We start from the raw sequence: 25793 nt of genomic DNA, 5'->3' as shown, positions 1-25793 counted from the left end.
GGGGTAGGATTTATAGGCACATTGCATGATGGACCCAGGTTTTTCATTTACAGATCTCTTGGCCTATTGATGTAGATATTGCACTACCAAATCAGACAACTTTGTGACATTTTCATTCAATCGTGCAAAATTACTTTCTATGACAGGCATGCATGATTGTAATGCCCTAAAGTCTTGCAAATCAAGCAACTCTATTGTATTATCTATGCTTGTTTTCGTATGGGTACCCTCTGTGAGAGTAGTCGCCAATGAGACAGGAGCTACAAATGCATCATGTGAAGGACACTCAAAGTCAAACTGATGATGCAAGATTATGTCTAAATCCATGGTGTAGTGCTGAACTAAGAAGAAAAGGTAATACATAGTAAAAGATAACGGCATTCTGAGAAGCGACAAGCAATCACAAAACCAGAAGATTTATTGGCCTTGCCAAATCAATTCCCCACACATATAATTTGCCAAATCCAAGGCAAGGTCGATGCCGACTACAAAATTTCAGTCAGAAGTTGCTTGAACAACCTGCATAAAAGATTTGTAACCAAGATTTGAACAACTTGCATAAAAGATCCAAATTCAAGCTTTGTCATGTGGAGTATTAAGCACAAAACAATTTCTCAAGCTAGATTTTAAAATGTATCTTCAAAGCATACCCAAGTTGTTGCAATCAAATTGCTTAAGCGGAAGCATGCGTGACAAAAGGAAAATTGGAAAAGAGCTTGGTAAAAAATTGTAGAATTGCTGAATATATTTGATGAAAGAATTGTTTTTGAAGCAGTGAGCTTGGTCAAGCTCAAGCTCTACCACAACTTGTAGTCCTTGACTCTCGCCGCTACCCAAATAGTTGTGGATGAACCGTCTCTTGATTAATTAAACCCAAATGCCCAAGGTTTTAAGGCTAAGTGTGAAGGCCAACCAAAAACAAAAAAAAAACCTCCCACATTGGTGATGGCAAAGCGAGCAGCCACTTGCACAGGAGAAAAGAGAGAGGGAGAGTGTCATAGAATCAATAGCTTCTTGCCTCGTTTGTTATGTAAGTTGTAGCTCTCCCCATCACTAAGCCAACGAGCCAAACATCGCTCCATTTCATGCAAGTCGCCAATCACAAGCTCATGTGTGTAGGGGAGCCTTCCCACACCTTGCCCGGCTTGACCTTCTTCTCCACGGTTCCTTTTCCCTTCTTGCTACAAAATTTCGGTCAGAAGTTGCTTGAACAACTTGCATAAAAGATTTGTTACCAAGCTTTGAACAACTTGCATAAAAGATCCAAAGTCAAGCTTTGTCATGTGTAGTTTTAAACACAAAACAATTTCTCAAGCTAGATTTTAAAATGTATCTTCAAAGCATACCCAAGTTGTTGCAATCAAATTGCTTAAGCGGAAGCATGCGTGACAAAAGGAAAATTGGAAAAGAGCTTGGTAAAAAATTGTAGAATTGCTGAATATATTTGATGAAAGAATTGTTTTTGAAGCAGTGAGCTTGGTCAAGCTCAAGCTCTACCACAACTTGTAGTCCTTGACTCTCGCCGCTACCCAAATAGTTGTGGATGAACCGTCTCTTGATTAATTAAACCCAAATGCCCAAGGTTTTAAGGCTAAGTGTGAAGGCCAACCAAAAACAAAAAAAAAACCTCCCACATTGGTGATGGCAAAGCGAGCAGCCACTTGCACAGGAGAAAAGAGAGAGGGAGAGTGTCATAGAATCAATAGCTTCTAGCCTCGTTTGTTATGTAAGTTGCAGCTCTCCCCATCACTAAGCCAACGAGCCCAACATCGCTCCATTTCATGCAAGTCGCCAATCACAAGCTCATGTGTGTAGGGGAGCCTTCCCACACCTTGCCCGGCTTGACCTTCTTCTCCACGGTTCCTTTTCCCTTCTTGCTACAAAATTTCGGTCAGAAGTTGCTTAAACAACTTGCATAAAAGATTTGTTACCAAGCTTTGAACAACTTGCATAAAGATCCAAAGTCAAGCTTTGTCATGTGGAGTTTTAAGCACAAAACAATTGCTCAAGCTAGATTTTAAAATGTATCTTCAAAGCATACCCAAGTTGTTGCAATCAAATTGCTTAAGCAGAAGCATGCGTGACAAAAGGAAAATTGGAAAAGAGCTTGGTAAAAAATTGTAGAATTGCTGAATATATTTGATGAAAGAATTGTTTTTGAAGCAGTGAGCTTGGTCAAGCTCAAGCTCTACCACAACTTGTAGTCCTTGACTCTCGCCGCTACCCAAATAGTTGTGGGTGAACCGTCTCTTGATTAATTAAACCCAAATGCCCAAGGTTTTAAGGCTAAGTGTGAAGTCCAACCAAAAACCAAAAAAAAAAACTCCCACATTGGCGATGATAGAGCGAGTGGCCACTTGCACAGGAGAAAAGAGAGAGGGAGAGTGTCATAGAATCGCTAGCTTCTTGCCTCGTTTGTTATGTAAGTTGCAGCTCTCTCCATCACTAAGCCAACGAGCCCAACATCGCTCCATTTCATGCAAGTCGCCAATCACAAGCTCATGTGTGTAGAGGAGCCTTCCCACGCCTTGCCTGGCGTGACCTTCTTCTCGGTGCGGTTTCTTTTCCCTTCTTGCATGCATGCAAACCCACTCCCCAATTAGTTTCTCCAACTGGAGAAGTATAAGGCTAGAGAGTACTATGAAACCTCACCCTGACCTCTTTATAGGCTAGTTGAGCCCTTGTGCTCAGTTCCCACTGGGGCCCTACCTATCTTGGCTTACCCTTGGCCTTATCTCCATTTATAGTGCCCATATTTCCTATATTTTACCCCTTGCCAAGTGAACTTGAGATTCTAAGGTTCATCCCAAGCAAGACCACCACCGTAAAAATAATGGGCACTTTGAGTGCACGTGGAAATAGTTGAGTGACTTGGGAAAAGAGAGAATGCAACATGAGGGCACATAATATTTAAAGGTATAACCAAAAAAAATTTATATGCATGTTTTGATAAGGCCTTATGGTCAATTAGGAGAAATACTATTCAACATGGACTTTATCCAAAACTTCCTTATTAAGAGTAGGTTAGCCATTGAGGAAACTAGTTGAACCGTGTTCTAGATTATTATTAAGGTGAGGCAAATGATGTCTATGTTCATCTTAGGCATAAAGGTATGGCAGATGGCATTATAGAGTGTTTCCTTCATAACCGTCGAGATGGGATTGCAATTGAGGTGGTATTAGCTTAATGTACTAGAGTTGCAAGATTACTTCCGAAAAGGTAAGATATCCTTTGCTTCTAATTATTTTTTAGTGATGATTCTCTTATTGAAGATGTTACAAGAATCACCCATAGCTTTCACCTTCTACTTACTAGCAATCGAGGTTGGTATATTGGCTTGTTCTTTGTGCATGGGACTATATCGATGGGCAATATCTATCATTGGTTCTCTGCACAATGTGTATGCACAACAAATAATTATTTTCTTATGGAGTAGACATGCGTGACCTGGCTACCAAGAAACTAGTTCGTGTGATAACATGAATGTTCTAAGAGTGCCTCAAGGCAAGCAATCTCTTGTTTTCCAAAACCAAAGAGTACCTAGTATGATTACTTTCTTTGGAATTTTGAGCATCTTTGTCTTCTTTCAAAGGGGAGATATGATAGTTTTAATGATCCAATTGTGAATAAGTTTCCAACTTGAGAGGATCTCCTACTTAGTCTATAGACAGTATTATGCCTATGGCAACACCATTTTTTGGAAAGGGCCAACTTATGAATGGAAAAATCAATGAGTGTGGATGGTCATCTATTGGCCTCTTTGTAGTTGTGCTTCCAAGGAAAGAATCTCTCAACTACCAAGGGGTAGTAGCTAAGTGCACTATATCAATCTGCTTACAATCACTATCGAATGCAGACTAGCCTATGATGGTACCTATCTACCTACTAGTTTAGGTAGTGAATTTGACCAAGGATTTCAAATTGCTAGGACAAGACCAAGAGTTATTGAATAAAATAAAAACCAAGGGTTTTTTCCAATTGTGCAGCATTGTTACACAACTTGTTCAGATGAAGGTGACATGGTCATGCATAGCAACATGGTACAACTTTGGGAAGGGTTAAGAGGTTAGTGTACCAGGTACCTCCTCTGATAAATTTTCCTTATCATTGATATTTTTCCTTATGATGGAATCGAGGGTCCACATTGGATATTACCTACTCTTTTAGTGTTCCCCTCTCTTAAGATGCTCTCGACCTACAAGGTAGGGATCGTTTCGACACGTGTTGTGAGACAAGGTGTACATCATGGTCTCAAAACTCATGGATTTAAGTTTAGCCAATGTGGAGCAAGGTTAATAGGGTTCCCTCTCATTCCTACCACCTCTAATGTTTCCAAATACACAAGTACTTCTCGTACTTGACAAATGTCATGTTTCCTAGCATCACTACATGAGACATTATCCACATGTGAAGAATATGAATCTTTTGGACTGACACTGGCACCTTTTTCTTGATTATGTGTCATGACAGAGTCCCTATATGTTGTTCAAATCCGCATAATAGCAAGCATGCCATATCAGGAACAATTTTAATGGCAACAAATTATCGGATACTTAGTAAGACTTGTTAATGTAACAAGTACTATTAAACAACACTAGTGGATGGTTGGTTTGACTTTTTAGGTTGCAATTTTTCATGCCTATTGTGTCTATATTAAGGTTATGTCATGTCAACAAAAATGTTTCATTATTAATACTTAGATGTGGTTTATGTTCACATTATATTATGGTTTAAATTTTTTAGCAAGGCTATCTAGTACATGTTTTGTATATCCCATTGGAAATAGCTACGATTCAAAAAGGGAGCTATTTAATTCTTTTTACAAAATCTATTTACACATCTACTCAGGGATTTCATTAACATGATCACGAACATGTGAACATGTTAATAACATTGAGTGGTCATATTCTAAAACATATGATCGCATTAAATATTCATGTGACTTTCCTATTAACCTACAGAATCCGTCCAAATCGGTAAGCTCGTCAGGCTTTTGTCAATTCTCGGTGGGTCCGTAAAAATTTGACAAAAACACGGCGGGGGGTTTTTTTCAAAAAAAGACTAACATATTCAGCTTTTTGATTAGGAAGACCCCTGGGGAGAATATCTTTGTGCCGAATATAATTAACTCTCTTTGTGAACTGACTCAAGGTTACTCAGTCATAAGTCCTAATACTGATCTAGACATGATTCTTAATATCATAACCACATCTTAAAAGATTAAAAACCTTAGCTTCAGACAAAGGTGCAATGTTGAACAAATTGGGTCTCTCTAGGGTCCTGCTAGCGTCGTTCTCATTGCAACGAAGCCACTGGTCCATAAAGGGGCTGAAGTTGGTTGTAGAAGATGAGCACATACTAAAAATGAGTTGTTATTCAAGGGTTGAATGTCTTGTACTAGTGTACATGATATATAAAGGTCCTTGAAATCTTGCATTTCACACCATCATAACCTTTGTTTGATGTATCTTGTTTGTCACTACACAATATGAGAGCTGCAATCCTTAATTGGGTAAGAACAATTCTTATGTATTTAGTCGAATGTATGAGGGGACTACAATCCTTGATTGGATTAAAGTAGTCCTCAAGTGTGCAATTGCATTGAAGATTTCATAGATGTTGTATATTTTTATCATACTAGTTGTGTGAACTCTAATAAATTGGCTGATTTGTGATGTTGTCTTGCCTTACCATTGATGCATTGAACTATATTCTTAAATACTACATAGAGAGGTTTTATTCAAATTTTGTATATATGCAAAATATATATTTTCTTTTGCACATTTTAGACATGGTAAGAGGCTTTAGTGTAAACTTTGTATCCAAAATTTTGTATTATGCATAATGCCAGATAGAAAAGTGAAAGATTATTGCTACATGAGATTGAAATCATACATATTTTTGTTTGTGTATTGCAAATAATTAACATCATTACCATGCCTAAGTTGATTATCCTTTGTTGCCCTTTGTTTATTTAATTTTTTATTTATATAAAGTGACAGTTTCTCAAACAAAAATGTCGGTATATTTTGATATTGTGATTCTTGCATGTGAAAACAATCAAGCAAATAATAAAATTTATCACCACTAGATAAAGATAATCTAATTTCTACATATATTAATTATTGTTTGCAAAATGCAAGGTGTGTAAATCTGATTTCTCTTTCAATGAAATTATTATTTTTAATATATGTTGAAAAGTAGAGATTGTTTTTGCAACTAAATATATAGTTCTTATGCCTTAAGCCGTTATTAAAATCAATAAAAGAGAATTTTGACACAAGTAATATGCAGTCAGAAAAGAAAGAAAAATCCCCTAGCAAAGAGTGGGAGTTTGCAAACAACATATGTGGTCGATATGTAAAGTTGCAATGTAAACTATGCATGATCACAAAATCAAATGGGGCTCCACATACTAGGGAGCACATTTTTTGGGTGGCCCAAAAAAAAATGTCGCCCACCATGCACACATCCTCAGGCACCCAGAGTTGCAAATCATTTGAGAGAAAAGTTCAAGAAGAAGGGTGGCAAGAGACACCAAGTAGAGAAGTTTTTTATGAATGCGTACCAAGAGTAAACAGAGTTGAAATCCAATCATGTCAATCCTGTGGTAATGCCAACGAGCACTACATAATAACAGGCTCAAGGAGACACAATGCCTAACAATGTTTCTTCTAAGTGTGATAGCGAGGTTAGGCCCGGGAAAATTTGACAAAGATCTTTGCATGCAAGATTTTGAACTTAGACAATAGAAGAAGCACAACTTGCGCTTGCAAAAAACAATTTTCTTCACTGAAAATGCATTAGTCTTGGTTTGTGAGAGCCATCATTGGAAGCATGCATGGAAGAAAATTGGTGAGTATGATCTAGGATTTCAACCTCTTCATATGACACAATGCAGAAGTATCTCTTGTACAAATGTTATGTTGAAGCTCCGGGGCTTCGCTATGCGTGTGTTCATGGACTATTTCTAAAATTCCTTATCTGTGAATTTTTGACAAATAAAATACACCCTTTTTTAATTCAATCTGTAAATTTTTTTCCCATTTCCATTTGACGATACCCTTCTTTATGATGGACTATTTCTAAAACTCCTTATCTGTGAATTTTTGACAAATGAAAACACCCTTTTTTTATTCAATCTGTAAAATTTTTTTCCATTTCCATTTGACAATACCCTTTTGTATGTGAAAATGTAAGGATAAATAAAATTAAATACCTCCTTTTGCTACACTCACGTGATGGTAATAGTGGCCACACATCAATAGGTAGAAACCACTCCATCTATCAAAGTTTTTTTAGCAAACCGAGCATTGAGAGGATGAAGTTACATCTGAGTCTGATGCAATGACTAGCTCTAGATGGACGACCAGGTGAATTAGGTGCATCCCTTGAATAGACAAGGGATTTTCTCCTTGTATTAAGTTGAACTTCTTAGCTAAGATGATTAAGACTTTGTTCCATTCTTGCTTGTGACACTAGAGGCATTTGGGATACTTGAAGAATCTGTGTGATTTATGCATCCTTCTCTGCCAATTATGTTGTCAGATAAAAGACAACCTCAAATCACTATTAGTAAAAATAAAAGACAACACCATAATTAACCATTACACACTAGCTATCCTAATTGTAATGCTAATCATATACAACAGGAGGGTACCAATCTCGTAATATTCCTTGTGTTTTGTTAAGATGCGAGGGTGTATGAGTGTGTGCACGGTATCTTTTTCTCCATCAATAGGGTAGCTCGGCTATGGATATACAATTCTCTTTTACACATGAGACAAACATAGAGTAAAAGTGTACACGCGCATGCTACATACTTTCATGCCAAAAATCGCCAATGTGAGGTCATCGATGTCTAAGTTGACACACAAACTTATGTGTGTATATGCGTATGCACACGAAATGAAACACAAAACTTCTCTCTTTGAGATCTTGCACAAAAACCTTAATTTGTTGAAGTTCAAGCTTTTTGAAACCTTCGCAAGCTCAAAGCCTTTCTAAGGTTCAACTTCCCCCTTCTCCAAAAAAACCAAGAAAGGCTTCAAGAAAATAATTTTTTCTCATCTCATCTCAGAAGCTAAGATTTCAAGCTTCAATTTTCTTTTCAAGCTTCTCTTTTGTTTATGTTTTCAAAACAATGCACCTTACCTTCCTTCTATAGTTCTATAGGGTTTCATATTCTCCCAAACCTTCAAGCTAACATTTTTGTATTTGGATAGATTCTTTTAGTTTCAACTTCTTCATTTCTTCCAAAGCTACGACCATATATCCCACACATGAGGGGAGGAGAGGGTGTCGAGAAGCCAAGGCCCTGTCTCTATCATGCTTTGATGCGAGTTGAAGGACGCAGCATGTGCCCATGCATGGGTTTGGGAAGGGCAAGAAGAAGAAGAGAGCAATTGGAAGAAAACAGAACACCCAAAGAATAGTGTGTGTCATTTTTATTAGGTAGATGAAGAGTAGAGTTAATGGTTAGTTATGGATAGACGATAAGAGGCCTTTACCCCAACACCTATTCATCTCTTACTCAATTGGCTTTCTCTTTGTTTTTGTAAAAAAAATCTCTTTCAAATGGCTAGTATGCTACATATAGAACACTTGATCTTATTTTTACCTTGATCCTGTATTCTGATATTCAGGTAGATCATGTACACTCTTAAAGAGGCAACAATAACATTATCTTCTTCAACTTGGCATTAATCACAACAAGTGGTAACATAAGATTTTGCACCACTGTTAGAAAAAATCCGGGGTCTAGTGTATTTTAACCGGCTGAAATGATAAAATCCCGGTTAGATTTTGAACTTGTTGTTAAAAAAATCGACAAGTTTACACAAGTTTTAGTGTAATTACTGGCAGAAGCGTCAAATTTTGACCTAAAAGCCGGGAGAATTTCAAATTTCCCCTTATTTTGATCGGTTAGGAAAAATGTATTTTTCTAGCCCTGCTTTGCACACTATTGATGTGAGTTGTACGTCGTTAAGTACACGTCCAATGATTACAAAATGTCTTATGGGCCCATTTAACCCACTCCAATTCAGCTTCTTGAGCCAATGGAAGTTGTTCCTTTTGATTCATGAGACTCCACAAATTATTTCTTATAAGGTGGAACATGAGTTTTGCTTGCCATTTGTGAAAATTTCTCTCATCAAACTTGTTTAATTTCCACAAAGGCTTTGAGTTGACGACGCCATAGGATCGTAGAAGCTCGAAGCCATGATGCAAATGAATCAAGTATCTTTTGACATTCGAAGAGGAAGAAATGGAAAACTGAAATCTCTCTCAAAGTGTGCAAAATTTGACCCTATATGTGATACATAAAAAAGTGCAAAAGAGCATTTTCCTTCCTCTACACTCCTAATCAACATTATGTCTGCTTGGGGTGCTCACCATAGCCGGGGTAGAAAATGGAGTGCAAAGCATGAGTAGCAAAGGAAGAACATTACAAATGAGCAAATAAATCATTTATTTTATTAAGCTAAAGGATACATATTCACAGAATTAAAGAGTTCAATCACTTTAATTGCTTCTATTCCTAGCCACTAACTCTGAGGTGATTTGAAGGCTAAATTCTATCATGGTGTCCACTTGAATCTATACAACTATAATGGGGGAAGAGGTTCCGGCCCCTCCCTCGGACACGTGTCAACAAGAGCTTCAACCGGCAGTGTCCCCTGCAACCTCCGAGCACACAACGATCAGAGAGAGAGAGAGAGAGAGAGAGAGAGAGAGAGAGAGAGAGGCCCATCGGCCGTACTAGTACGATAAACGGGGCAAAGAAGAGTTGAAATGCTTTTAAGTATCCTTGCAAAAGTGGATATCGGGTGGTGGCAGTCAGAGTTCGAGTCACACCTCGAGATAAGACGTAGTAGATTGTAGAAGACCGATCATGTTCTTGAATTTGACGACACCTTAAAGTCTGTATCATCAACTTTGACCTCTCCATTCCTCAAGTCGTGCCGGTGTCACTTATACACAAGAGAGCCACACCACACACACACACACACACACACACACACACACACATAGAGAGAGAGAGAGAGAGAGAGAGAGAGAGAGAGAGAGAGAGAGAGAGAGATCTTGATAAATGCACATAGTCTTCATTATCTCACCAAGAACACAAGGTGCTCGCTTCCATGGATATATACATGAGACAGCCTAGCGGACACAAATTGTCAGCGACCGAGTAAGTCGGCTTGGGAAGATGCTCGTACAGTGGGAGACAAATCGCAATGTTTCTTCGAATAGATATCCAACCATGCCTCTTTTCACAAAGTGGTGCATGTGAGAAGATAGAAAATAGGTCAACTCAAGTACACTCATGTAATGGCAAAATGTGCATAAAGGGGTCACACAATGCAAGCATGAGAGGCATATAACAAGTGTGCTACATTGTACATTGGCAAAGTGGTAGCCTAGTCGTGTGTCAATATCTTTGCAAGGGCATAAGAGAGCAAGAGTAGTGACCCAGTGACCAGAAAACGTCAAGAGACGGACTCAAGAATGTGGGTGAGTTGTTGGTAAGAGGAAGATGGTTTAGCACGACGGGCGGGCTCATCTGAGGTGGTGGGCAGGCTCCTGTCCACTGCACGGTAGCCGGCCAGCTCTCGCTCCAAGTGGGAGCAGTAGCTATCGAAGACTTGGAGGGTGACGTGCAGGCGGAAGCCTAGCCTGAAGAGGAACTCCAGCTCCAACCGGTTCATCTCTTGCGTGCTCACCCCCCCCCACCTTCCCATAGTAGGCGTTGTTGTAGTACCTGCGCAATAATATAGGTAGTACATACTTCTCAATCAACATCTCTCTCTCTCTCTCTCTCTCTCTCTCTCCCCCCACACGCACGCGCATACACACACAATCACCCACTTCCCATTCATGCCTGCGCACTATAGGTAGTACATACATGAAACACTTCTCAATCAACATATAAGGTCCACACACACAAATACAATCTCTCTCTCTCTCTCTCTCTCTCACACACACACACACACACACACACACACGTGACACACAATTGCATTCATCTCTCTCTCTCTCTCTATCACACACAACTACCCCCACCTAAATTACAACCCACACCCACACTCACGCACATACACACCCACAAATACCCACTTCCCATTCATATCTCCATAGTCCAACTCAATCCAACACACACAACACATCGTCTCCCATGATTATCACACATAGTTTGGCTTCGGCCGTCTCTCTCTCTCTCTCTCTCTCTCTCTCTCTCTCTTTGTGTCGCCTGTGTGGTCGGGGAGTTGCAGGGCACACTCGCCTGAAGCAAGAGGTGCTGACATGTGTCCGGAAGGAGGGACGGGGATCATCCCCCCCCCACTATATATAGTATAGATAAATAGATACACCAAATTCGCCCAAAACAAAAGCACATATAACACCAACATACAATTTCTCATCCACCTCTACCACACACAAGCACACATACACGTACACACACGTCACACCCACTTTCCATTCTCATTCAATCACACACGCACATTCCTACTCGTAGACGCACATGCACACCCGTTCTCTCTCTCTCTCTCTCTCTCTCTCTCTCTCTCCCCCAAATAGTGTGGTCTACCTTTTTGCACATGGTCAAGTAACCAATCAAACATCAATGTATGGGGAAAGAACCACTTTCTAACATGCAAATCAAGTGAAAATAGACATGCCAAGGATATTATGTGGGGACCCCACAAGGACGGGGTGAACTGTTTTGAGTTACCCCCTCTCCCTTCCACTAACTGTAGCTGGATAAACAAAAGTTACACCCACCTCCCTTGCATGTATACGCGCGCGTGTGTGTGTGTGTGTGTGTGTGTGTGTGTGTGTGAGAGAGAGAGAGAGAGAGAGAGAGAGAGAGAGAGAGAGAGAGAATGTGTAGCTTGATATCATGTTGTTTTCAATTTCAAAAATGCTGGTTGAGATCAAGGGAAAAAGGAAAAATTTCATCCGAAAATAGAGAAAAATAGTGTAAAATCTTGAAAAAAAATTCTAATTTTCTAAAATTTCAACTTGGCAAATTCAAGAAAATTATTTTTTATGTTTGAAAAAAAGATTTTTCCTCAACACACACACACAGAGAGAGAGAGAGAGAGAGAGAGAGAGAGAGAGAGAGAGAGAGAGAGAGAGAGAATCTTTCCTCAACCACAAGAAGATTTGGAAATTTTCTCATGTAGGAAAACGGACTCTTTTTCAATGTTTTTCATACAATGCATAACATCATGAGCTTATGCTCGAGAGGCACCGCACATCTAGCTAGGTACGATTGGGGGCAGGGGGGGGGCCACTGGCCCCCCCACCGGGCCGGCGGTCCCTGCCCCCAATCGTACCTAGCTAGGTATACGCTGCCTCCCTCACAGAAGCTCATGATGTTGGAGGTAAGCCGCACTGCAATGTGGAAAATATTGTGAGAATTTGTCCAAAACTTCTTGTGAAACGGGGGGGGGGGGGGAGGGAGCACAAGTCATGTACGTCAGTCAAATCAATGGAAACCTTATGATTTACCCAACGTGTGAGGGGCACCTATTATATACACATTCTCCCATTTCTCATTCATAGGCAATCACATTCTCATTCAACAATAACTCATTTCCCTGCAATGCCTTCACACAATAGTAACTACCACTCACAATCAAAACATTGAAGCAACCTTAATGAATTAGCCCCTGATGCCATTCTATGTGGTATGTCTTTTAGACGTGTATGTGTGCAATTCCTCAAAACCAATGAAGGAGAAGTGAAAAGCACTATGGACATTTTAATGTGGATATGGCGAGCATATACACATCCTAGATTCACTTCCAAGGCACAAAAGAAATCATGTTTTTCTACTTTTGTATACATAATGTGGTAGTACTCTTGTATGTCAATGGATCGTTCTAGTTCTCGTCACCATTCGTACCTGAAGATATGTTGCCATAGTGGGGCTAAGTTGAAGGCATAACTCCATGAGCTCAAAAAGACAAACCAAAACCATAGATCTCTTCTGTAAACAAGACTAATTACCACATCATGAGCCTAGTTATCTCTGCTACTTTGGCTATGTTGATGCTATTCTATTTGTCCCACTTCACAAAGTAAAGATTTTGACTTCTCAAACAAGACCCTACATTTGTCACTCAACTTCCAAGCTCCATTCAAGATTTATTTGAGCCGGTAAGGCCATGGCCTAGTGTTCGACCCTTTCAACTTTCATGCTTACGTGCATGTGTGCACACAATGCGTAGTTGTCTCCATTCAATTAGCAATTTGGACAAGTCATTCTATGCCAAATCCTAGCCATGTGGTCTTGCCAGCTGTCATCTTGCTACAAAAGAAAAAACTTCATAATGCATTAATCCTTTGCAATTTTCCATGCCATTGCGATTTTTGTGATTTTTTCGTATATTTTTTTGTGACATACACGGAATTGCTAGCTGTCATCTTGCTGTACAAGAAAAAACTTCACAATGCATTAATCCTTTGCAATTTTCCATGCCATTGAAATTTTTGTAATTTTTTCGTGTATGTTTTTGTGACATACACGGAAAATCGCAATGGCATGAAAAATCGCAATGGATTAATGCACTGTGAAGTTTTTTCTTGGGTAGCAAGATGACAGCGGGCAAGACCACATGGCTAGGATTTTGCATAGAATGACTCGTCCAAATTGCTTAAGAGGATGTAAATAGGAGGTATGCAACCCTTGCATAAGAGTCCCTTGAGTCATCTAGGACTTGTAGAAAAGAGGACAACATAAGCCATCATTCTTATGATTCCCCTTCTACCATAGTCACCTCTAGGCTCTGAAAATTGCAATGGATTAATGCATTGTGAAGTTTTTTCTTGGGTAGCAAGATGACAGTGGGCAAGACCACATGGCTAGGATTTTGCATAGAATGACTCGTCCAAATTGCTGAAGAGGATGTAAATAGGAGGTATGCAACCCTTGCATAAGAGCCCCTTGAGTTATCTAGGACTTGTAGAGAAGAGGACAACATAAGCCATCATTCTTATGATTCCCCTTCTACCATAGTCACCTCTAGGCTCTGATCAGCCCTTGCACCTTCACTTCTACCCATCCTCTATAAGACTTGCTCACACACATGTTTTGCTGATGACTGCAAAAGAACACAGCAAGGTGAAGACTCATGTTGGCATTCTAAAGCATAGAAATGAACAGAAGCCATGTGATGCTGCAAAATGAAGGGGCCATTTACAAACCTAAGAAACACTAAAGATTTCAATATGGCTTCACATGCTAAGGTAGGTTCAAAAGATGTATAACCGATAAAAAATATCCAAATGTACGCCTAACTCCCTTCTTCACTAAGGCTTGTATTTAGAACCCAAATTTTTTTCACTCTCATTACAATTGTCCTTTTCTACCACAGTCACCTCATTGCCATTGGCTTCTTCCTCTTCCTCTGCTTGAGCACAAGATGTGCTTACCATCTGATGATGAATCTCTGCCTACAAGCACCCTTTAGCTTGAGAATTCTTATCAAAAGGGGGGCTACATCAATGAGCTGATTGTAGTGATTTGACAAATAAAAGAAGAGGTCATTAGGCAATGTATCAAATTTTTACTAACTTGAGATGGTGCATAATGGGCTACTCAAGGTGATCAATTTACATACTTTAAACTAGAATTAGTCAGAAGTATATGCCACTCCAACATGAAGAAAAGAATGCAAGTAGAGGCCAAGATACATGTGAATTTTTCTACTGCTCCCATACACACAAGGGATTTGGCGGGCTGCCGATGTCGACCTTAATCGAGAGAAGGAAACGGATTCACTAACTTCATCAAAAAACACACGCATTTCAAAGAAGTGGCCACATGATCAGCTACATTATGTGTTTGCATATGGGTGCCCAACATATGATTCGGGGGATCACTCAACAAAATAAATAGAAGTGGCATGTGAGAGCGTATGGACATGCCTATGGATCTCCACCCAACCTATCCTCGAGCCCATCCTTAAGTAGCCCTTGGCTACCACAAGAATTCGTAGGCAAATTCTCACAATATATATTTCCCACATTGTGACTTACCTCAACATCATGAGCTTCTGCTCAAGAGGCACCGCATACCTAGCTAGGTACGATTGGGGGCAGGGGACCACAGGCCCCCCCACCGGGCCGGCGGTCCCCTGCCCCCAATCGTACCTAGCTAGGTATGCGGCGCTCTTGAGGAGAAGCTCATGATGTTAAGCATTGTATGAAAAACACTAAGAAAGACTCCGTTTTCCTACATGAGAAAATTTCTAAATCTTCTTGTTTATACCCAAGCCCCTAAACTGCATGCCTGCCATGTGGTAGGGTCTTGCCCTAGGCCGGCCCATGCCCACGCAACCACTGATGTGCCTTGTCTTTACATTGCCTTTTCAAGCCATAAATCCCCAAGACATTGTCCAATTCAGCAGAGGACTCAAAATTCACACATAGTGCATTGCTCCATGCCTCAAATGACCATAGTATTGCCCTTTAACACGTAGGTATCTGCATTTTCCACTTGTATCGAGCACTTGATCATGCAGGCAAGTGTTACCCTGATCTGATAGCTAATTGCGACAAGGACGCAATCGGAAAAACCACAGCACGAGACCCGCCGTGGAAAGAATTCCCAAAAGATAAAAAATAAAAACAGAGGCATGCACATAGACACAAGCATTGTAGATTTGGATTCAAGCTACAGAGACAGAGAGCATTGACATGAGCATATATAAGTTTATGTCACTTACGAATCATCCAGAAACTTGGCTGCGACCATAACGCTGGTGATGAGGAGGCGGTGCACGTTGAGCGACGTGATTGGGATGCCTGGCTGTTGATGGATAAATCTGTCCAAGTATGCATATGCCACCACGAAGCAAGAAGGGCTACAATTTGCATACTTGAATATCCTCTCCACATACTGTTCCACGCTTATCGACGGCGCCCTATGCCCATGGAACACAGTTAGCCTTTGCATCATCGTCGTTGCATGCGTGGCCAACGTGCTTGACGTCGCCGCATCGGCATCTAGCACACTTGCATGCTTGTCATTCTCTGTTACCATCTTCTGCAAGAGAGATGACAACACCATGAGCACTCTTGGGCTATCTTCTGACATTTCGCTATCAAGCTTCGCGCTCGCCCGCATCCTGGAACTCTCACCAGTTAGATGGAAACGTGAAGAAGGCGCGCCCGATCTCCAGGTATATTGCTGATGCTCTGCACCAATCCTACCCGCAGCCAGGAGTATGTGATATTGATGCTATGAGAATTTGCTATGGCCACATTGCAGATTCGGCGAATTTCTGCAGAAGCTCCCCAATTGGCATCCCCTCTATGCTCCAAGCAACAAGCACAAAATGCAAGCAGTAGCGGCGGGACTGTGTGCACGCATGTGCATACCGATGAATGTATATGATGCGCGTAGGCGTTGATGAAAGGGCAAAAGCGATAGCAGCAATGCAGAGATGGGGATGTGGGCAGAATTAAAAACAGATTTAATATTGCAATGAGAGCAATGCAGGTAGTTGAATGATGTGCTGCTGGAGTTGAGAAAGCAGGGATGCGAAATCGACGTCCAGCAGCGCTGACCGACGAAATTGGCAGGTGCAGTGGCTGAGATCAAAGGAGAGAACTGTGTACTTTGTGTGTGTGTGTGTGTGTGTGAGAGAGAGAGAGAGAGAGAGAGAGAGAGAGAGAGGGAGAGAGGAGATGGAAATGCAATGGACTGTGGGGAAAGAGGTAAGTCTGTCTCCTCTCCACAGCTCTATCAAGAACTCGACAGCAGCAGAGGAGAAAGCTGTGTGCTAGTACTATGTATATGTATATACGATATTTGAGAGAGAGAGAGAGACAGAGCTTTCCAAATGCTGGAGAAATTATTAATGACCCAATTGTTGGCTGGAGGACCAGCCAATGAGAAAGCCTCGGAAGTTGGAAGTTGAAAGGCATTTCATGCTTGAGAGATTGCATAAAGGGCGCCATTTAATTCTCTCTCTAGGTAGCCTACATACACACATAGACACACGCACGCACTCCTGGTGATGTTTTGGAAAGTGTTGGGGATTGAGGCAACCATGTGGGCTTTCATGTGCACTTCTTCTTGTCGTTTCATGCGTGTGTGTGTGTGTGTGTGTGTGTGTGTTTAAGAGAGAGAAAAGGGTCAATGTGTTTGAGCCTGTGAGTAAGAGAGAGGAGACAGACTCGCCTGTGGGTTGTGGTGGCGCACATGAAACTGGTGGCGGGTAGGCAAAGCTAGCAATGTATCTTGCTGCTGCTATAAGGTGTGAGAGAGAGAGGAGAGAGAGGGGTAGTGCGAATTAGAGTGGCGGCGGGAGAACTGGTAGACAGAGACTGTAAATGTGTGTGTGTAAGAGAGAGAATAGAGGGGGAACTTGAAGGAGGTTATAGGTAGTGCCCGTAATGTGTGTGTGTAAGAGAGAGAATAGAGGGGGAACATGAAAGAGGTTATAGGCTAGGTAGTGTGTCACGGCCGCATCATATGGGTGCGGAAGAGCAGTAGCTTGGCTGGCTGGCTGGTAAAAAGCCGCTCCTTGTGTGTGTGTGTGGAGAGAGAGAGAGAGAGAGAGAGAGAGGGAGCCGCATGTGGGGTGCATTGCTTGCAGCTACTTCCTGGCCTTTGATGGCTGCTTTTGAAAATGGTAGGTACCCACCACAACAGGGCTTTTCCCCTCTCACTCGCCGCCAAAACAATACCTACTTCAATCAGGGCGCATTCACACGAGTGGGGATAGAACCCCCACTGTTCGTCAACAATTTTGGAAATTTTCTTTGATCACCTGAATTCAGCAAACGGCCATGACCTGTGCAACATTCCATGAAGTGCGGGTAGAAGTTGTGGTTTTCTAACTCTGTCGATTTTGACAGAGTTGAGAAACGTAGGGTAGCGTTTGATGATGAGATCACTAAGCTCGTGCGGAGATACAAGTGCCTCTAAGGTAGGATAGGGGCTATCCTTACTTGTGATACAATAGTGAAGTAAAGGGACATTGGCCTAAAGCTTCTTAACCCATTCCATGTACTCATGAATCATATACAATGTGGCATCATCTCATAAATAGCCGAAGTACACTTTCTCCATTTTTGCCAACAAAGAGATTTTTGAATCTCACTAATACTTAAATGAGAGGCTTCTTGATATGGGATGTGATCTCCCTCATGATGATAAGGAAGGTGGTCATTAATTGTGCATGATTGGTATGATGGGAGCTACCAAAGATCGTCTTGCTTCTCTCATTCCATATGTGCTAGATGTATGCATCCCTGAGACAGGTCCACAAAGGATTATCCATCTACTTACATTCCCCCACAAGCAGAATTGACTTCCATGAAATCTGGAGCAAACCATCACCCCAGGCTCCAAATAATTCCTTAGTAAAATGGGAGTTGTGTGGACAGTTGATAAATAGGTGAGCCAGAGTTTCTTCTTGAAGATTACACCTACAAAAAATCCCATAAAAAATACCAAACTTTTTGGCCTTGGCACCTGTCCATAACCCGTGATGAAGGATCAAACACATGAGGCAACTTTGCCTGATAGATAAGGGGTAAGCAAACCATTTATTTCAACAAAGATCTGCAAGCTTATTACATTAGGCTCTTCAAACCAGTATCGGCCTCTCTCTAGAAGATTTCTTGGAATTCCCACCAATGGGCTTATAGATTCAAATGTATGCTCTTAGCTTCTTGATCTACCTTTACCTATGATAGTTTTGTGAGGGTACCATGTTGACGCAAACCCTAACAACAAAATCCTTGTGGGAGAGTGAAGCTGTGTTCAAATGACCCGGTGGAAAGGCAATTTGTTCCACCATGGCAACGACTGAGTGGCCCAAAAGAAAGTCATATGTTTTTGAACCCACGAGTGAACCTCCCCCCCCCAACAACACTTACACACACACAATGAAAAACATTACCAATTGCTTTTTAGTGGGAAACTAAGATCTTGTAGGAGGTTGAATTCAGTCTTGTGAGCGGTACAACAAGTTCAATCGCAGATTTGCACCTCTAGCAGAACGTTGCAGTTATTCGACCTCAAAAAGACTAGAATTAAAAAAACGCATATCACTTGAATGCAACATTAGGAATTATTTCATTTTATATTTTCACATAGAAAAGGGTGTTGAAAAAATGATATTTGGAAAAAAAACACAGATTCCATAGAAAAAAGGTTCATTAGGGGAAGTTTGAGGTCAGTTTTTTGCCCTATAAGAAACAATAAAGAGAGAAAATACTTTTCATTTTTAAAAATGTGAAAAGAAAATTTTGAAAACCCAAAATTGGGGGAGAGACTCTACCTTTTGAGTGCATGGGATCTAGGCCCCAAATGTAGTGTTGTTTTCAAATGGTGGAAGCATAGTAAGATGGTTCTATTGCTTAAGCCCATGGATAACCACTTTTAAAGTGATAAATAGCTTGTCCAAGTTGAAAATTGATGAGTGAGGAAAACTTCCTATTTTTCCGGAAAAAGGTTTGGAGGTCAAGAACGTATATGTGTTTCTTTCTTGGCATGCATGAGCTACATCGCAGCATGTATCCCACTAGGCCCTATGATGGGCTCGCTCACCAATAGGATGACAAAAAGACTCTCTCTCTCACTCTCACACACACACACACACACACACATTGGGAGCATCTTTTTCCTTACTAAACAATTCCAAACATGGTTGTCATTATAAAGGAGACTCCCAAAATTTCATTTGTTCAAGTAGTAGTTCCTGAGCAGGTGGTCGAGACAATCATGCGGTATAAGGCTGAGAAGAAACAGTCGTACAGAGCTAGGAAGAAGGAGAAACGAGCTCAATTTGGTTTAGGAGAGAGGAAAATTCAGCCAGCAGTGGCACAAAATTGTTGGGCTTGTGTTATAAAGAGCCAAATTTTACAATCAAGAGCACAAGAATATCAACATGGAGTGACTTTTGGAGTATTTTGAGATTGCAAGGTTCACAGAGAACAACAAGCGAAGTCTTTCCTTATGTCTACACTTAGCAGCTTCATCGCCAGTGTAAAATGCCCGAGATCAGATGAATGATTGGTAATGAAAAGGAACAGCTTAGCATTGCTTGTAAATACAATGCAGGACCAAGATGTCCCCAATTTGCAAAAGGTTGGAAGGATGTTGGATGTGCACAATTGAAACTTGTATGTAGCGAAGAGAACTTTGGCTAATGTTGATAGTGAAGATGTTAAAGTTTTGGCATCTCAAGTGAACTGCCCAATGTGATCCCATTATTTAATTTGGATTTTAGTATTTATTTTACTTATTTGTCAAAGTCTTGGGTAGGGCAATTTACTGAGATTGCTATATAAGCAACCCCTTGCCTCCATTGTATACACATCCAGTTATTCATTGCCAAGGTTGATTGGTTAAGGACTCTCTCTCTCTCTCTCTCTCTCTCTCTCTCTCTCTCTCTCTCTCTCTCTCTCTCTCTCTCTCTCTCTCTCTCCCCCCCTTGGTCTCTATGCTTCCGCATCGTCGACTTTGACATGGTATCAGAGCGCTTGGTACAGCTCCGTGCGCGAAACTTTGGTGGAGGAGAAGCCCTTAAGAGGAGAAGAAGAACACACTTCTCTCGCCAACGCTCAGCCCTCCAAAGCTGCAATCGACGTTCTAAAACACTGAGGCTTGGTGCCCTTAACGTTCCCCCCCAACCTCACTGCTAGTGTTTCCTCCCATTCCCTTTGTCGTTGTCCATCTCTCTCTAAGGTGCTACCGCTAGCATTTTAAAACGCTAGCGTTTTCAACATTTTGTTGGTGCCAAAGACCCCTTACCTACCAGCGTTTTAAAACGTTGCCAGTATGTGCTGCCTTGGTGGGCCATTCTCAACCGATGGCATCTTGAAACGGTGTATGTCAGACACCCTCTCCTGCTGCTCCTGTGTGCGTTTTAGAATGCTACCTGTTGCTTCCTTGACCGGCCCTCTCCCCTTGGCGACAATACTCTGCTACGTTTTGAAACAGACGACATGTTGCATCGCCTTGGCTGTTGAGTACGCCGACTAGACCCCTTGCCAACGTTTTTTTTAAACACTGCCGACTACACAAAGCCCAACCTCTTTGCTTTGTTTTCTTGTGAACCTTCAAAGGCACCTTCAAATTGCTTTGGGTTGAAAGGCATCTAAGGGAGTTTGATTGGCTGTGGAAGGTGTGTACAAGTTCCAAGGAAGGCCATCAAAACGATATAGATCGACTTTCGGTAGGCGGCTCGCAAGAGGCCTTGAGCGTGTGGATTGACTTGGCAGTTGAAGAGTTGCGGAGCGGTTTGAAAAGGGACGAGGTGCGAAAAATTGGAACTTAAGAGAGGGTTTTGTACCCAATCTTTGAAGCAGTTTGGCATAAGCCGTGGACATCGGCTTGGATGGAACTCTTAGACCTTGTTATTCACAGTTTATTGTGTAGCTTTGGATTTGTTCAAGACCTACCATAGGGAAAACGCTGTCGTGTTGTGACACGTACATATTGGGAACACATGCTACAAGAGTTATCTTGTAACTTTTTAGATACATAATTACGTTTTCTATAATGAACATATGTATATCTAAGTATAATGATAAGCTTTCTATCTCATCCTCTTATCTCAAGGTATTCTTACTTTACCGTAAAAAAGTACTATGGAAAAAGAGTCAATAGCTTCGCCTCTTTAACTTGGGGCAAAAAGAATTGATTCTTTCTTTCTACTATCTCATTATTATCTCACACCCTAGTTAGATCCTATATTTAGAGTAAATTCCAATATATATATATTCTATGTATTTTTCATATTTTTCTTATATTTCTTTTAAATAACTACTAGGAAGGAACCAAATGCTAGTGGGACACTAGCTTCCATGATTCTCAAAGATACCCCTATTTTAATGCATTATTGCAAGCATGATTACAAAAGATGTGTTCTACATTGATATTTTATTGATTTCTTGTTGTTTTCTTTTCCATCTCTAATTCAACATATATATATATATCTAATCTCGTCTCCTTAACCAAACATATCTCTCTCACTCTTAAAAATTCATTCTCTCTACAAATTCTAGGTTCTCCTTGCTACAGGTACATCTCTACCCGCAATATACTTATTGCTTACGGATAAGAATAGGGCTTGGGAGGAAAACTTCTCATTTCTTCACTTCTCTCATATCTACATTTCTCACATACTATCCTAGATGAATAATCCACATGATGAGAATTTCTATCACTTCCACTATGTGCGATCTATTATAATTAACATATGGATTAACCGTAAAATACACTTTCAACAACGTATAGTGTTTCTCTTTGGCCCAAAAAGGCTCAATGAATACTTCTTTCACCGGATCCCATCATACTATCTCTTATAGACTATAACTTTTCATTTGACGTAAGTGTAGTTATCTTGCTATGAACCAAGAGGATTTCTACACACAATTAATCCCAATCACTATACAAAACATATATATTATGGTAAGCACAAAACTACAATTCCAAAGAACAATTCGTAGCCTGTTTGATCGACAAATATTGAACGCCATTAACTCATCTATTAACCCTTTCATATTACCCATGATACGATATGACCATAGCGTTAATGTTTTTATCTTTGTGTTGTTTTAATATTCTCTTTCGTGTTTTTTCTTTGTGTGTGTGAGTGCAAGAGAGAAAGAGTGGGGCTTCTTTGATTGCACTTCCTTCCAAACCCTAGTCTTCATGGAATCTATGGTTTAACTCCTTCATATAGTTTTTGGAGTTCTCTCACAAACTCTCACAACCAAAAGCCCAGTGCTTTCCTGGCAAGACCGCAAATTTCTCGACATATTTTTGGTGAATCCGATGCGAATCTGCCAGGGTGAGAGTTTTTTGGTAGCCATGGGTGATCATGTTGAGCAACAGGGTATGCATTTTGACCCAGCAACAATGCAAATTTTTCAAGCATTTGCAATGTTCATGCAACAACAACATGCCACTGAAAGAAGGGAGATTTCAGCAACCAAAGCCATACAAGCGGTCGTCAATAGAATGGATCAGCTCAATGGAAAAGATGTAACCAAGTATCTGCGCGAGTATGTGAAGGAGATGGAGCTTTGAGCTAGTTGTTGCTTCAGAAATTGGAGAACATGTTAGGGGAATTAAAGATGGGCATGGGAGAAATTAGAAAGAGTTCAAAGTAGCTTTAAAGAGGAATATCTCATGGAGGACTCTGAGAGAGTGACTAAAAGGACATTCTTAGAATGGGTCGTCGAGTCAAAGCAAGGACTATCAATAACAAAGCTACTTAGGGAATTTGAGCGGCGCTATGCACAACTTACCAGGACAAAAAGGGCCACACTAGATGCAGATAAAACATATCTTTTCTTACAAGCTGCAGGTAAAGAGTTTCAAGAAAATTTGGAGCTTCTTCTTAAAGATAAAGATGCTGAGCAAGGACTAAAGACCGACTGGAATGAGGTTGAAGGTGCTGTCTCACTGCTTGCCAAACGACAAAGAAGAAGGGACAAGATGGTAGTAAACACTACAAGTCCTTCCACCTCAACTTTTGACAAAATGGTAAAGCCTACTTTTATCGCTCCTAAGTTTGATGAGTCCATGCTAGATGAGCTTGTGAAGGGAATGTGTGACTTGAAGGTGAAGCTTGCAAAGCTTGAAGAAAAAGGCCAACCGTCAAGGCCACTTCCTAGGCAAAGGCAACAACCCAAAGAAGGGTTTGTTAATAGATGTATTTGGTGTGATAGTACAGACCATGTAAGAAGGGATTGTGATGATTTTAGTGATGCTTTGTCAAAAGATGTTGTTTTTTTTAAGGTTGGTAAAATCCACTTAAGAGAGACAAGTCTACCCTTGAGAACTAACTTTGGGAAGGGGGAAATGCAAACCTTAGTTGAAGATATGGCAAATAACCATGCCACCTCTTCAGTTGAGGCAGCTACTTATGGAGTAAAAACTGAGTATCTTAGTGATGAAGAGGTAAGTGACCATCATGGTCAAATTTGGCCAAATGTCATACAAGTAGCTAAAAAGAGAAAGCTTACAAAAGAGATTTTGCATGAATCAGGTGATTGCATACGTCTAGAAATAGAATGGAATGATCCAGTGGACTCATTGTCAGTGCATGCCTACATTACAAAATGCCAACAAAATGAGGCTATTGTAGAAGAGAAGCGCAGACGTGAGAATGATGATGAAGGACCATCAAAAAGAGCTTCTAGAAGTGGGGGAAGTGACTCAATGCCTTTCCAAACACCCTGGACACAAGGAGCATCTCCACTTGAAGTACTCATGGAGGAGTCTACAACAGGAAACAAGAAAGAGCCAACAAAAGGTACGACAAAAAAACTACAGTCTAATATTGAGGTTGCCTACAGATTTAAAGAAAGTCTTGGAGGAAAGGATCTTGAATAGCAAGATTAAGTTTACTCTGGGAGAAGTTCTTGGCCTCAGCAAATATGTGCATAATGTACAAATAGGCATGAAAAAAAGTGGGTTGCCAGAGCCTACTGAAAATGTTTTGGGTTTGTGTGAACAAGTTTCTTTTGTAGATACTATGGGTAAGCTTGATGCTATAATGGGGTCTAGTTTGCATCTTGAAAATGAAGTTGTGGAAGTTTACTCTATGGAAATGTATCAAGTAATAGAAGCCTTTAAAGTAAACCAATTAACAGTTGGCCCAGAAGTCCATGTTGAAACTAATAACAAGAGTGTAGCAAAGAAGGTGAAACCAGTAGCTTCACCCTTACCACCCAACAATAGGGAAAAGATTGAGCAGGCTTCTTTACAACCAAGTTTGAGGAATCCTAAAAAGATTGGACATACCTTCACAAAGGAATCTTTCCAAGAGTTGCAGATTGGTCGCGAGGAGTTTCTAACATAGGAGGAGACAAAGTGCTTCAAAGAAATGCTTTCAAAGCATGGTAAGGCTTTTGCATTTGAGCCACATGAGATAGGATGTGTTGATCCTTCTATTGTAGCTCCTATGGTGTAATGGAATTTGCCTATTCAATTTAAGAGTAGCGGAATTTAATGAGAGTACTTTCAAGAAATGATTTTGTGAGCATAGCGGGTAGACATAATTGAAGATAGCAACATAATTATAGCAATTAGTTAACTTGGCATGGACATTACTTTTGCAAGAGAGAGAATTTAGAGAACATGACAACAGTTGAGGACCGGATTTATGTGGAGCCGGTCCCCCCTCCAATAGGCATTTGTATTATGATTTCTCCCATAAAGAGAGACTTGTTACAATACATTCTTTGTGTTCCTTGTGACCTAGGTGAAGCAATGAAGATGGAAAGCTTCATGCATCACCATCATAGAATAACCTAAACTTGAAGAAATCTTTAACTATACCAAGCCTCAGTCCCAAGACCTCAAACACCTTTGAAGGTGGAGAGAGCTAGTAGGGAATGAGGGTAGGGAAGAGGAAGAAGAAACATTTCATACGAGAAAGAGCTAGTTCCTCACTTATCATAACTCTTGTGCTAGCATACATAATAGCATAGTAATGAAGAAGAAATAGATGGCAAGCTCAAGCATTGAAGCATGGCTCTTGGATGGATTTGCACTCCATAGCCAAGAGTGTTGGTGTAGGCTCTCAACCTCTACTTGCTTGGAGAAGGAGAGGGAGTTCTTGCACTTTGCATAGTACACAATGAGAGTGTTTGTGAGTGTGTGTGGGTGAGTATACCCCCTAAGCACCCCCCTAGCTTGCTTGGGTCGACCCCCCCTTGTAGCTCATGCTTGAAGCTCATTGGACCCCTCCAAGCCTAGCCAATCACAAGCAGGAGCCATTACAAGCAACATGGGTAGCCTTGGGAC

The 25793-nt window shown here is 40.8% G+C and overlaps 1 pseudogene across 1 annotated transcript; it reads right to left on the bottom strand.

The window, feature by feature from the left end:
• Positions 1-10087: 10087 nt before the first annotated feature.
• Positions 10088-16890, bottom strand: LOC147452145 (cyclin-U4-1-like; annotated as a pseudogene). Its single transcript, XR_015188876.1, has 2 exons — positions 15739-16890; positions 10088-10763 (listed from the first exon to the last, which is right to left on the bottom strand). The product of XR_015188876.1 is annotated as a cyclin-U4-1-like (transcript).
• Between the last annotated feature and the right edge of the window lie 8903 nt (positions 16891-25793).

This window comes from Adiantum capillus-veneris, chromosome 8, assembly GCF_014529385.1.
Source record: "Adiantum capillus-veneris isolate H3 chromosome 8, ASM1452938v2, whole genome shotgun sequence".
Classification (NCBI taxonomy): Eukaryota; Viridiplantae; Streptophyta; class Polypodiopsida; order Polypodiales; family Pteridaceae; genus Adiantum; species Adiantum capillus-veneris.
Note: the sequence above shows the minus strand (reverse complement) of the source record. Positions and strands in the feature narration are given on the sequence as shown.